General features: G+C 41.7%; 1 long non-coding RNA gene across 1 annotated transcript in view; it reads right to left on the bottom strand.

Annotated features, from left to right (window-relative positions):
* Positions 1 to 13,451, bottom strand: part of LOC123280275 (uncharacterized) — a 51,702-nt gene extending 38,251 nt beyond the window's left edge. Inside the window, exons 1-2 of the long non-coding RNA XR_011497418.1 lie at positions 10,332 to 13,451; positions 5,651 to 6,555 (exon numbers count right to left, since the gene is read on the bottom strand). This is a non-coding gene — a long non-coding RNA (uncharacterized lncRNA). The remainder of the gene's footprint in view (positions 1 to 5,650; positions 6,556 to 10,331) is intronic.
* Between the last annotated feature and the right edge of the window lie 241 nt (positions 13,452 to 13,692).

Below are 13,692 nucleotides of genomic sequence, written 5' to 3'. Positions count from 1 at the left end.
TGGCTGCCTAGGAGTGGAGGGAGTCCTATGGAAGCAGAGGGCTGATAACAGAAGGGTATGAGGTTTCTTTTTGAGATGATGAAAATGTTCCAAAACTGACTGGTGATGGTTGCAAGTCAAATATATTTGAATGTACTGAAAAACATTTAATTGTAAATGGATGAATTATATGGTATATGAATTCTATCTCAAAAAAACGTTTTAAAAAAGCAGAACTAGTTGGATATATGGGAATTCTCTGCAGTATCTTTGCAACTTTTCTGTAGTTATATAAGTATTCTAAAATAAAAGATTATTTTCTGAAAACTGTTTTTTTTAAAAAGCCAAAACCAATTTCAAGGATAGTGAATTTTCTTCTGAGATGTCTTCCCTCTCACCTCTTTCTCAGATGTAGTCTGGTGAGACTGAATACCAGTGGCCCTATACTTCAAGTCAGAAAGCTTCAACTTTCTGGAGGCTTTCAACCTTTCTGAGGCTCAGTTTCCCCTTCTGTAAAATGGGAATAATACATCGACCACAACGGTTTGTTGTACTGATTAAGATATTAAATCTGAAAGCCTGTGGCAATGTGGGCATCTAGTTGGCTCTTGATTAAAGCATATTAATCGGTTAAACTCTTCCAAGGGAAATGAAATACTGAAAATAGAAATAATCCAATAAAAAATAGTTCGAGACTTAGGCTCTTTACCAAAGAAGATATGCAAATGGTCAATATTTTGGCTGAATGTTTGCGTCCCCTCCCCAAAATTCGTATGTCGAAATCCTAACGTCTAGTGTAAAGGTATTAGGGGGTGGGATGTGATTGGGTCATGAGAGTGGAGCCCCCATAAGCCAGGAAGTGGTCCACATCAGACACTGTCTTCCCAGCCTCCCGAACTGTGAGAAATGAACGTTTCTGGTTGAGCCGCCCCGTCTGCGGTATTCTTGTTACAGCGTCCTAAATGGACTAAGACAGTCAACAAGCACATGAAAAGGTGCTCAACATCATTAGTCACCAGAGCAATGCAGAGCAAAACCACGAGGACATACATTTCCACACTCACCAGAACAGCTGAAATTAAAGCTGACTCTCTAAGTGTTGACAAGCATGTCGAGCAGCTAAAACTCTCACAGATTGCTGGGGGGAGTTCAAAATTGGGCAATCACTTTGAAAACAAATTGACCCTCTCTGACAAATTTAAACATTCATCTACTCTATGACATAGCAATTATACTCCAAGATATATACCACGAGAAACAAATGTGAATGTTCACAAAGAGACCTGTCCATAAATAGCAGTTTTATGCGCAAAAAGCAAAAACTGGAAACAGCCCAGGTGTCCATCAGTAGGAAAATGGACAAACAGATTGTGGTATAACCATACAAAGGAATAATACTAAGCAAAAAAAAACTACTGATATACATAAAATTGATGAACCTCAAAAAAAAAATATGCTGAGTGAAATGACACGTAAACAAAAGAACACATAGGTACGGTTCCATTTATACGAAGTTCTTGAATGCAGAAGACTAAAGATGACAGAAAACAGGTCAGTGGTTACCTGGAGTTGGGGCTTACAGGATAGGAATTGAATGAAATACATATGAGAGAACTTTCTAGGGTGACAGAATTGCTTTATATTTTAATCAGAGTACATACATTTGTCAAAATTGCTCGTGCTGAAAATTTAAGACTTACTCATTTTTCTGAGTATAATGAAGTACTGTTAACATAAAAAAAAGGAATTAGGGTTAATGGAAGAAGAGCAGAAACAATTTCACCCTTTTTGCTTTGGAAATGAGGAGGGCGTGGTGCACAAATGCCAATCTTCTACATGCGCATCCCACCAGCTGCCTCCCCAGGTCCCCAAGGTACGGAGCCCTGGAAAATTACCTCTGGTCAATGTCACCTAAAGACAACTCTGCAAATAGCCATGCCCAGTGTATTCTCTGCAGGTCAATATATTCCATATTACAGTAAAAAACATAATAATAACCTCTAACCCAGACATGTCTTGGATCACATTTTTCTTAAGTTATATAAAGCTTATGAAAACAGGAAATAAAGCACATTGAAGACGTTGCAGAAAAACATCCAAAATAGACTAAAATGCAAATGAAGGCTATGAGAAAAAGACAGAAGATGCACTTTTTTTAAGTTCCAAAATTATGCTGGCCAAAACTCAAGAGAGGAGGAAATGAGAATCCTGGGATGGAATGGCAATCGAAGGCAAGGAAAACACAGAACATTCAAAGCATTGTGCACAAGCGTGGAGGGGAGAAGCTAAATAAGCCTGCATATTAACTTACAGCCGGCACCAGTCAAATGGGAATTTAATGACTCTTCAGGCTGATGTCTTATACAAGAGCGGGAATTGAAGCAAAGTTGGAGGCAGAATGCTATTAAATTACTCAAGCAGATTTTATTCCCTCGCTTTTAGGTTTTAAGACTTAAGCTTTGGTGTGATAGAAACAATCAGCTACCTGTTAATAAACTTCTAATTTTCTTCTAGGAGCTAATGGGAACGTAGTGTTATTTGCTGTTTGCACAATACACATGTTCAGTAGCTACTTTTTAAAAATGCTCATGGATTCTAAAAAAAGTACAAATCACGTCCATGTGCATCACATCCTTGTGTAAAGAAGTACACTTACAACTGCTGTGCGTGAACCGTGCCTACGATGGGTCTGATGGACTAACGTTTGCCAGTCGCTGATTCTGACTTCCTCCCTTTCTCTTAATAATTTGATTTTTCATATGTTTCAAGTCTACATTGTTAGGAACATAAAGATTCATCATGATGACTTCTTTGTGAACTGTAAATTTTACCAAATAGAAGTGACAACTCCTTTCTCATTTAGTGCTTTCCTCTGAGACATTATGTTTATCAGCTGTCCATGTTTCTGTGCTCGGCTTTCCTTCGGCCAGAATTGACCTGTTCTTTTTATTTTTAGTACTCTTGGGTTGTTTTGTTTTGGGCGCACTCCTGTTAAACAGTATATGGTTGTATTCTAGCGGTGGTGGTGATGGGTTTTTGTTGTTGTTTGGGTTTGGTCTGGCGTCTCTTGGGCTTTTTGTTTTGTTCAGGACTGGGTTCCTGGCCCTCCACACTTAACAGTGATATCCTCCTCGCCCGTCCCTACAAACAGCAACTCCTGTGGCCCCATCCTGGACCTGTCATGACCTGTGGCCACACCACCTCCAGCATCTCACGTACAGGCATCTTACTGCCTGTCTCTGACCACCACCGCTCCTCCTAGTGTCAACCTTCAACAGCTCCCCCCGCTCCCGGGCTAGGACTCCCAGATGATTGAACACACCCCTTTGTCACTTCCTCCTCTTCCTAAACTAGACTCCACAGCCTGTCACTCTCGTCATTCTGTGTCCAGATTCTCTACTCTCTGCACTTTCCCTTCCTGTCTCCCACCATCATGGACGCACGGCAAAGCCAACCCTGTCTAACCCCGGCTCTGCTTACTCTCCACCTGCACCCCAGCAGCTGGCCGGGCGTGAGCTCGGAGCGCCCCCGGAACCACGTCCCCGCTCCAGCGCTTTGCTCCCAAGGTTGCTTTATACCTGCACCTCCTACCCTCCGCCTCCTCTGAAAACATAGTAACCCTATGCTCTCTTATAGTCCACAATAAAATTTCGGTCTCCCTGGTGATGGAATCTTTTCTTGTATCAAAGGACTTCTTCCTTTTAGCAACATTTTCTGTCACTTCAAGAGCTAGAAGGGTGGGAGACAGATACGTTCAACTCACTCTCTTAACCAATCTTCCATCATGCCCTGTGATCGTTGGTAATACACTCGGAACAAACCAAGTGCCTTCTCAGTTGAGTTAAACAGGATGGGACAAATACTAAGCAGGCAGGGCTGACCAAGACAACGAGGGCTAGCTGAGGGATCACTCCATCCCCCTGTGGCCTTTCTGGTGACAGAATCAAAAAGAAGTCAGTCTAGAGAAAGAACCAGTGAGGGTCCAGTATCTATTCCATGAGCCAACATGCTACAATAGCAAAACGTGCCCTATGGCCCCCAGCGAAAAGAGAAAAGTAAATAGGCCTCTGAGGCAAAACAGAGCAGAAGAACATATTACCTATCACACTATGAACATTTCTCTTTTAAATGATCAGTCCCTAGAATAAACATTAAATTTAAAAGGTTTTATTATTTTACTTGGTTTCACTACCTCAAAATATATCTGCTAAATAGATTGACTGCATCCTTTATTGAAGCCTAATGGAATTTTGGCGTCGAAAACCTGATCCGTTTTTGGGCCTTACCTTGTAAAACTCCATGTCTATCAGATCCCTTAATGGACAGGGAGGGTCGTTACAGCTCCAGGCATTTCTGCAGCCCAGGCCTGGAAAGCGGCTAAGCCCATTTTCTAAGTTTAGTGATGGCCGGTGTTGTACAAGCCAACTGGAAGGATCCAACTGGACTGAGAAGCTCCAGTCCTGCTGACAGCCTTTCTGAACCCGCATTTGTAATTCATGGTTCAGGAAGGGGGGCCCCACACCCAGTGGACATTTTTAGCAGCAAGGAGGAAAAATGATTAGCCACCTCCTGGCCAAAGGAGGGTGAGTCTCTGAGCATGCTGGACAGTAGGAGAGGTGGCACCCATAGCCTTTGGGCCCACAGAGTGGGGCTTTGGTCAGTTGAGTGTCCACATAGAGAAGCACGCCAGGACATTCTTCTCAAGCACTACCATCCTCCAGGTGGCTGGGATAAGGTTGGCACAATCGGCATGACTGCAGAAATGCTGCAAGAGCAGTTAAATTAAAAAGATCATTGGATTTGAGCTAAGTAGGTGGTTCCGGGTGTAGCCTTGCAGTTTATGTCCTGGGCAGAGTCTGGGGAAGAAGGTTGGGAGTGATTATAACATGGCACGATCAGCTTCGGCATTAGAGCTGGGCGCACCTCAGATCTGCCACTTATGAGCCATAAGGCCTCAAGCAAGACCCCTCACTGAGCTTCAGTGAAATGGAGATGGTAGCAATTCCCTCGAAAGGCTGTTCAACAAGATCACAATGGAAAGTGTGGCCCAACTAAAGTATGTCCTAAATAAATCAATACTCTTATGTTGACAATTTGACCCTTTCCCAAGACTCAAATTTCCAAGGACTCCAAATTCCTCAGCACTTTTTCCTGTGCCATTACCTGCAACAGGATGATAAGTGTCAGGCACTTACATACAGCCTTGCAGACAGTAGGTGCTCAGGAAATACTTACTAGCTTGGTCTAACTGCGCCCTCAACTCTGATAGAACTCTCATTATCACTCCAAGGCACAGCAGACTCTGCAGCCCCAGAAAGACCAGACCGGCCCCAGGGCTTCCAAAGCCAATCCAGAGATGGGAAGTTAGGGCAGAGGAGGCACAAAACTTTTCATCACCCAGTGGTCAACCAGTCACCTGAAGTGACCAAGCCTCTTGGTCATCCTACTTGTGTGCTAGACATCTTAACCTTGAGGGTCCCATTTTTGCTGAGTCTTGGGAGTAAATGGAACAGCTTGGAGGAGGCATTTTCTCACATTCTGACCTATAATAGCAGACACATGATACCATCACATTCACCCATTCTGATCTAATATGTTTATAATTTCATTATTGTGGAAGGCCAAAGATCATCGCTGTGGATCATGGAGGAATCCAAGCAAAGTCACTTACTTATCTTCATCTAGTTGTGGTCAGCTGAGTTCAGCTCACATGAAACTAGAGCCTGGATTTCTTGCAGAGCCCTAAACATGGAAGGTTAGACAATTAGTGGAGACATTTAACGTTTGCATAAACCCTTTGCTCCATCATACAGGTTTGGAATCCAAGTGAAAATGGAATGGAAAGCCATCCCACAGATTCTTATCAGTCACTCTCATGGCCCCAGCAGGTAGCCAGGAACACAGGCTGGGTAGACAATGCCACTTCCTGTGGCTCTCAGAGCACTGGCTACAGCCCATCCTGGGAGCTCAGCTTACAAGCAGTAGAATTTACACCTGCTCAAATCATCAGAAAGCAGGGCTCACTCCCACCCTCAAAGAAGAGACGATGGGAGGGTTATGCTGCACCTTCTCACTGAAATAAAAGCTCAGGAGTGGTCAAATATCAGCTTGAGGACAAAGAGCGATCTTTGGCAAAGTTTATCCCAGCCTGCCTTCAAATAACGGAAGGCGGGGGAATATAGAGTAGTGCACAGAACTAAAATCAGGCTACTCAAAGGACGTTAAAATACACATAAATGTCCTTTCTTTTATGAGAAGTGCTGACATCAGATAGTGGTTATGGCTTCTTAATGTCCTTACTTGTTAAAACCAAAAGTTGGCAATGCTATGTTATAGTCTTCCTACCCCCTTCCCATTTTTAAAAAAAATTTTCTGGTCCTTAAAATCCAGAAATGTGGAACATCTGTAGAAAGGAAAATAGCATGATGTCTGTGCTGTAAACCAGCTGTGGGATCTCTAGCAAACTGCTCCAATTCTTTGGTCTTTAGTTTCTTCATCAGGAAATCAGGGGAGAGTGGGGCCGGGGCACCGCCGGAGGTGGGCTTGGACACGAGCGAAGTCAAGCCTTGGGGTCTCCTGTGGGTCACACACATAATAAACGTTAATTTTAAAACAGATTTTTATTAACAGAAATTAATTAGGTAAACTTCAGATATCCATAACATTGTATAAGTCTAGATTGAGAATTTTTCACAATATACAAATATTGGAATTTTTTTTCCTTTTCTTTTTTTTCTTTCTTTTCAACAGGAGCTTTGGCAGCCCCCCATCCCTGCCACACTTTGCTAACCCTAGTCCTCTTTTGTTTCTTGAATACCAAAAGTGGAGACATTGGCACCTAAAGGAGCCTGCGTGGCGGCGCAGCCTGTCGGCAAGCTCACGGGCCGGCCTCCCTGAGCCCAGTTCACTGGGGAGCTGGGGATTAATCAGCCCCATGGCAGGCAGGCTTGCCTTGCTGGCCAGCTCTCCTCGGCTGCAGTCGAGAGCTCGTAAATCTATCAAGGTACAGGACAGAGCGCAGCCAACAAACCCCTCTTTCAAAGAGCTGGGAGTGTCGAGGCAAGATCTCTGGGAATGTTACGGACACAATTCTGGCCTCAGCTTTTTGTTCCAATCAACCAGCTAGAGATTCATAATGTAAAATTGGCTTCTTAAAGTGTGCTCAGCACATACGTCAGACTTTTGGCTCCTCAGATCTCAGAGCAGGAGTTCACTGTGAAGTTTAATATCCTTTGAATCTCCAAGGCTCCAAAATCTTAAGGCAGAACCGAGGAAACAAGATGCAATGGGTTCAAATCCTAATTCTGCCACTTCCCAGCCGTGCGACCCTCAGCAATTGATTTGATCCCTCTTAGGGTCAGTTTCTCATCACTAAAATGAGACACAACAATGGCTCGTCATCAGGCTTCAATGAGATGATGCAAGGAAAGCACTTAGCACAGTACTGGGCATGTAGAAGGTGCTCAGAATATCTGCTGATATTGTTATCCAAGGGTTTGTCTATTATAGCAGTTCTCAAACTTCTTGGTCTCAGAACCCCTTTACAGTATTAAAAATTACAGAGGACTTCAAAGAACTTTTGTTCATAAGAGTTTTGTCTGTTGAAATTTACCATATTTGATATTAAAACTAAAAACAAAAAGTCTAAAATACAATCATACAGAAGCCCACATTCCATCTGCCATCAGAGCATCACACATCATCTAGCTTCTGGAAAACTCCACCGTACGCTCTAAGAGAATGACGATGGAAAAGGCAAACAACAGCTTAGTGTTGGAGCTTTGACCTTCACAGACCTCGCATGGGTGTGTTAAATTCTTCTTCTTTCAGGCGCTAGTATACTTCAAAACACCCCACGCTAGAGGCTGTCCTGCTCGGGTAGATTCCATCAGGTGAAGAAGCCAAGACTTCTTTTAATAAGCTAGTCACAAATTGACATCAAGAGTTCTCCTTTATAGCATAATCTGCGTAATTAGGTCTACAATTTGTCTCATTTCTTCTAATTCTTTTCTTAACAGCAGTGAGAAATGTCTAGTTACAATAATAATTGCTACTATCTACTGGGCACCAGTGTGCCAGGCACTGTGCCAGGAGCGTAAAAACAAGTTCCTTGCGATCCCCGCAATCGCCCTACAATGTACCCATTCTTACTCCAATTTACGGTTTTTCTGAGGAAACAGAAAGGTTAAATAACTTACGCAAAATCATATCAGTAATTGGTGTGCCCAGCAGGAGCCCAGACTCCCCCCACCAGTTCTAAACGTGCTCCACTATCTATCTGTCTCTCCAGCTCGCTGTACAACACTGCACAATTGTTTCGTTTTCTTATTTTTTATGATAAATGTAATGACAGTAGTTGAATCATGATCTCTTTGCATTGTTCTTTTTTTAAAAACAAATCCTATTTCACTATCAAAATCCCAGCTGTCATTTTTGTAAAAATGGACAAGCTCATCCTAAAATTCCTATGGAAATGCAATGGATTCTCAGCAACTGAAGCTATCTTGGGAAAGAAGCTGGGGGACTTCATACTGCCCAACTTCAAAGCTTACTACAAAACTGCAGTAATCGAGGCAGCGTGGTACTGGCATGATGATAGACACATAGACCAACGGAACAGAATTCAGAATCCAGAAGCAAACCTTAATTTTCAACAAGACAATTTAATGGGAAAGAAGTCTTTTCAACAAATGGTGCTGGGACAACTGGGCATTCACTGCAGAAGAAAGAAAGGGGAGCCCTACTGCACACCATCCCCAAAAACTAACTCAAAACAGATCAAGACTCAAATAGAAGTGCTGACACTGTAAAACCCTGAGAAAAAATGTAGGAGTAAATATTCATGACCTTAGACTAGGCAATGGTTTCTTAGATAGGACACCAAAAGCACAAGAGACAAAAGAAAAAATAGGTAAATTGTACTTCATCAAAATTTAAAACTTTTTTGCTTTAAAGGAAACCACTAAGAAAGTGAAAAGACATTCCACAAAATGGGAGAAAATATTTGCAAATCATATTTAAGGGGCTTGAATCCAGAATATATAAAGAACTCTTACTACTCAATAATAAAAAGGCAAATGACTTAATTTAAAAAATGGGTAAGAGATTTGAATAGACATTTCTCCAAAGAGGATATACAAATAGCCAACAAGTACATGAAAAGATGCTCAACATCATTAGCCATCAGGGAAATGCAAATCAAAGCCACAATGAGATACCTGTTCACACCCACCAGAATGGCTAAAATAAAAAAGAAAGATAATAACAAGTGTTCGCAAGGGTATAAAGAAATTAGAACTCTCAGATACTGCTGGTAGGAATATAAAATGGTGCAGCTACTTTGGAGTACAACCAAACAGTTCTTCAAAAGGTTAAACTTAGAGTTTTCCTATGACACAGCAATTCTACTCCTAGGTATATACCCAAGAGAACTGAAAACATATGTTCACACAAAAATTTGCACATGAATATTCATTGCAGCATTATTCATAATAGCCAAAAAATATCCATATATATATATATATATATATATATATACACACACACACACATATATTCACACACACACACAATGGAATATGATTCAGCGATAAAAAAGGAATGAAGTGCTGATCCATGCTACAAGGTGGATGAACTGTGAAAACATTTTGTTAAGTGAAAAAAGCTAGTCACCAAGGACCACACAGTGTAATTATTATAATATGTCCATAATAGGCAAATCCATAGGGACAAAAATAGATTAGTGGTTGACTAGAGCTCAAGGAAGAGGGGAATGGAGTGACTGCTAAAGGGTGCCAGTTTCTTTTCAGGGTGATGAAAATGTTCAGAAATTAGATATTGGTGATGGTTGCACAACTTTATGAATATACAAAAAATTACTGAATTATATACTTTTTAAAAGTGAATTTTATGGTATATGAAATATATCTCACCGAAGCTATTATTTAAAAAATATTGGGTTGAATTGGGTTTTATATAATTGCATTCCTTCTGTTTTTCTTGACCTTCCAACCCACCCTAGGCAGTGAATCTGGAAACCAAACAAGTTATTAATTTTATTTAGTTGAAGTAATCTGCATTGCTGAAGGCTGAAGGAAATACAGTTTAAACCCAAGCAAACCATATCATAAATTAAAGCTAGAAAGTACATGTAAATAAAACCCGTAATGACTCAAGATTTCAGCTTGTGCGTGTAGGCGTTATCCAAAGCAAATGTGTTCCATGGGTGGAGAAAAAATAGGCCGGTTTTTCAGGGCAGGGTTGCATCATTTTCAGCAAAGAATAAATACCACGTCCCTGTTTTTTGCTCTCTTGATTTTTTTCCCCAGATCCCAGTCTCCACCTGAACTCACCGACATCCTGCAAGCTCCTGGAGAGGTTGTCGGAGACAGCTGATGCCCAAGAGCAAGCTCCAGAGGCCTGCCTTCTGCAGATGAGGCTGGTGGCAGGGCCAGCCCCGCCGGGGAGTCTCGGATACCAGCTGTCCTCCTGGGGTCCTGCTGAGGCCGCCCTCCAACCCAGCAGCCTGGGAGGGAAGCGCTCCCAGACACCTGTCAGGGTCGCAAAACCTGGCAAAGCTGAGCAAGTTCACTTAGGGAGGCAGAATGACGGGAGAAATAGATGAAAGAAGACAGTTGGAAGAATTAAGGAGGGAAAATAAGTTAAACTGCCCAACTGACTTGAATACTATCTCAAAGTTGACAGATCATAAATACTCTTGTTACTTTTTAGCCCATGAAAAATACCTCAGATTCTTTGAATGTGTGATTTCAGAGCTACTCTTTTTTAAAGTGGTAACTAAAGATTGAGTTCACGTGTCTGTGTGGGGAGGCACGGGGAGGCTAGTAAGAATGGGAGGGCTGCTTTTGTCCTTGTTCTTGTGTTTTATCACTATTCATAACACCAAAGCAACCACGTTAGCTTTAAGAACCATCAACAAAAAGGCAAGTCAAGAAATAAGAGAAGCAGGAAAAGATTTCCGAGCCCCCCTCCGGCTCCTAGACAGCCCCCACATTCCTGGTAGGAAACGCATCGTGTCCCGCTTCAGGGATATTGATGTTCTGACAAAATTTGAGCCTCCCCAAATACAAATATTTTATTGTCCATGAAAAGGACATTCATTAAATTAAAGCCAAGGAAAGGAAATGGGAAAAAATTCAAGAGGTTCAATGAAAATTAAAGAGATGAAAAAAATAAATGAATAACTCTGACCAAACAGCATTTTGCTGAGTTACATACAAATAATCAGAAACATGTTGTGCAGAATAAATCTCCCTTGAACTACACTTTGATTTTGAAGTTAATAGACAAACTGTTCAGCAAAAACTAAACCAAAAACAGCAAACATACATGGGATTCTGCCAGATGAAAATAGTTTTAAAAAAACCTTAAAATTTTGGTTTTTCCTAAAATATCTAGATCCATTCAGGACAACAATTTCCCCTGCCCATGGTGACTCAAAGAAGAGAAATTAGGAATGCAAACCTCCCTCCCTTATCCGAATCTGGATCCATTTACTCTGAAAATCTTCACTAACCTTATGTAAACTACTTTAATGTTTGTTTATAAATCTAATTCTTTAGAAATAATATTATATATATGTTAATACAAAAAGATGGTATAAGTTTCCCTTCTGGATAAGAGAAGAGAAAATTACGTGAAGAAAGTGGCGTAGAGACCATACGAGCTCTCTCTGGTCAATAGTCAACTTGCCGGCGCTCCTTGACAACTCCGTTGGTCTCAGCCGCGGCAGTTCACGCCTGAACGTAATCCAGTCACTTCTGCCATAATGCATATCTCTGTATGGAATAGCATAAGCAGGCGGTGCATGGAGTCATATGTGATTTGTCCCAGTGTGTTAAAGTCGAACACAGCTGAGCATCAGGTGCACTAACAGGGCTGAAAGCTGCAAACCATGAAGGAATACCATACCCGGCAAGCCGCCCACTCACCCCATACTCATCCTGCTTGCTCGGGTCCTCCGCGAGCGCTGAATAGCAGGGGTGCATGGCTCCCAGAATGCTGTGCATTACGCCCTCATCTTCAGAACTCAGCAGACCCTCCTGGCCTTAGATCTTCGTCAATCAAGCTATCTTCATCTTTGTTTTAAAGATAAAGTCCTATGTTTTAGTACTATTTCTTTATTTTTTAGATAATGTCATTTAAAATGTGTTAGTATTTTTGTGATAATTGTTTGGGTTGTCTAGTTACAAAGGTGCAAAAGTGAAAATAAGCCCTCTCCTTTTTAGTGCTCGATGTTGCAGAACTTGAGATTTTTTGGAATGCCCATGTCACGTGACACAGAAAGCTCTGTGCCTGTGAAATGGGATGATTGTTTGCCTGTTTATCTGGGGAGGTAACTAATCTCGGTATAGAGAATCCACGACATTTGCTGGATTGTTTAGCTCGACACGTTGAGCGTCTACATTGACTAAATAAACTGAATTAGTGCCTTTCCCCAAGCTCATTTTATAAAGTACATTTGGTCAGGTGAAAGAAGGCAAAATGAATAGATGAAATGTTCTCTCTCCCCTCTTTCTGCCAAGAGAACTGATAAAGTGCTAAGGAAGGAAGGAAGGACAGAGAAGGAGGAGAAACCAGTGATCTATGTTGCATGTCATCCTCATGAATTTGAATATTCCTAAGTGCAATGTCCAGAACATTTGCATTCAAACCTCCAAACTGACTCAGCTATTACGAGGCACTGGCAAGTTTTTACCATGAGTCCTAGTTTAGTCTAGCTCAGCCAATAATTTGGAATTGTGCCTAGTTGGAGTAAATCTTGCCTCCCGCTCTTTCATTGACAACAGTCCAAAGTGGATGGGGAGTTTGCCAACAACAGTGGGTCTGAACTGAAAGGGCGTCACCAAACACCCCCGATAACTCAGCCTGACCCGCAACAGCCCCTTTTGTTTCAAAGCATCACAGCTAAAACAAACTGAAAGCCAAAAGCTACAAGCGTTTCTAAAGAAGTTGGCGGTCCAGGGCTACCAGCGGAATTTTGGTTGAAGCCTCAGTTCTCACTCTGATCACAGGAAAAGTGCTGGTCTGTCTCTCCATCCATGAAAATCATCTTATGTGCCATTCACGGAACAAGGCCCTGGAGGAAGATGAAGCAGACACAGCTCTGACCAGCAAGCAGCTTACCATCTCCTGTGGGGGAGTGACAGACACTTACATAGGTCTGAGCCCGGGAGCGGGTGCCTCCTTACACTTCGCACCCTCGGCACGTTGCGTGCCTGGCTCTGCTGACTGGATACATTGAAAACCTCAGGGTGATATGCACACAACTTGCACAGTTTCCCATTGTCATTTTGCCAAAAGAACTCCGTCCTAGTTATTATTCTCCATCTGAAAAATGAAGAAACTAAGCCTTGAGGGCACCAAGCAAATACGCAACGGAGCCAGGATTGAAACCTAGGTCTGACTCCAAAGTGTATGCTCTCCCGTAGCATAGTGTGCCTTTTGTTAAATAATGGCCTAATACATACATTGATACATATGTGTGTGTGTATATACGTATATGTAATACATACATATAAAATATATAATAGACATATATTTAAATACATATATACAAGATACTATAATATACAGTGGCTTATTAAATAGCCTGTTAGATATATAGTGGCCTGTTAAATAATGGCCTAATATGTATATATGTATATAATGGCCCAATTTTTATATATATGTGTAATATACATATAAAAAATA

The sequence above is a fragment of the Equus asinus genome, chromosome 23, assembly GCF_041296235.1.
Source record: "Equus asinus isolate D_3611 breed Donkey chromosome 23, EquAss-T2T_v2, whole genome shotgun sequence".
Lineage (NCBI taxonomy): Eukaryota > Metazoa > Chordata > Mammalia > Perissodactyla > Equidae > Equus > Equus asinus.
The sequence above is the reverse complement of the archived record's forward strand: the minus strand, read 5'-3'. Positions and strand labels throughout refer to the sequence as shown.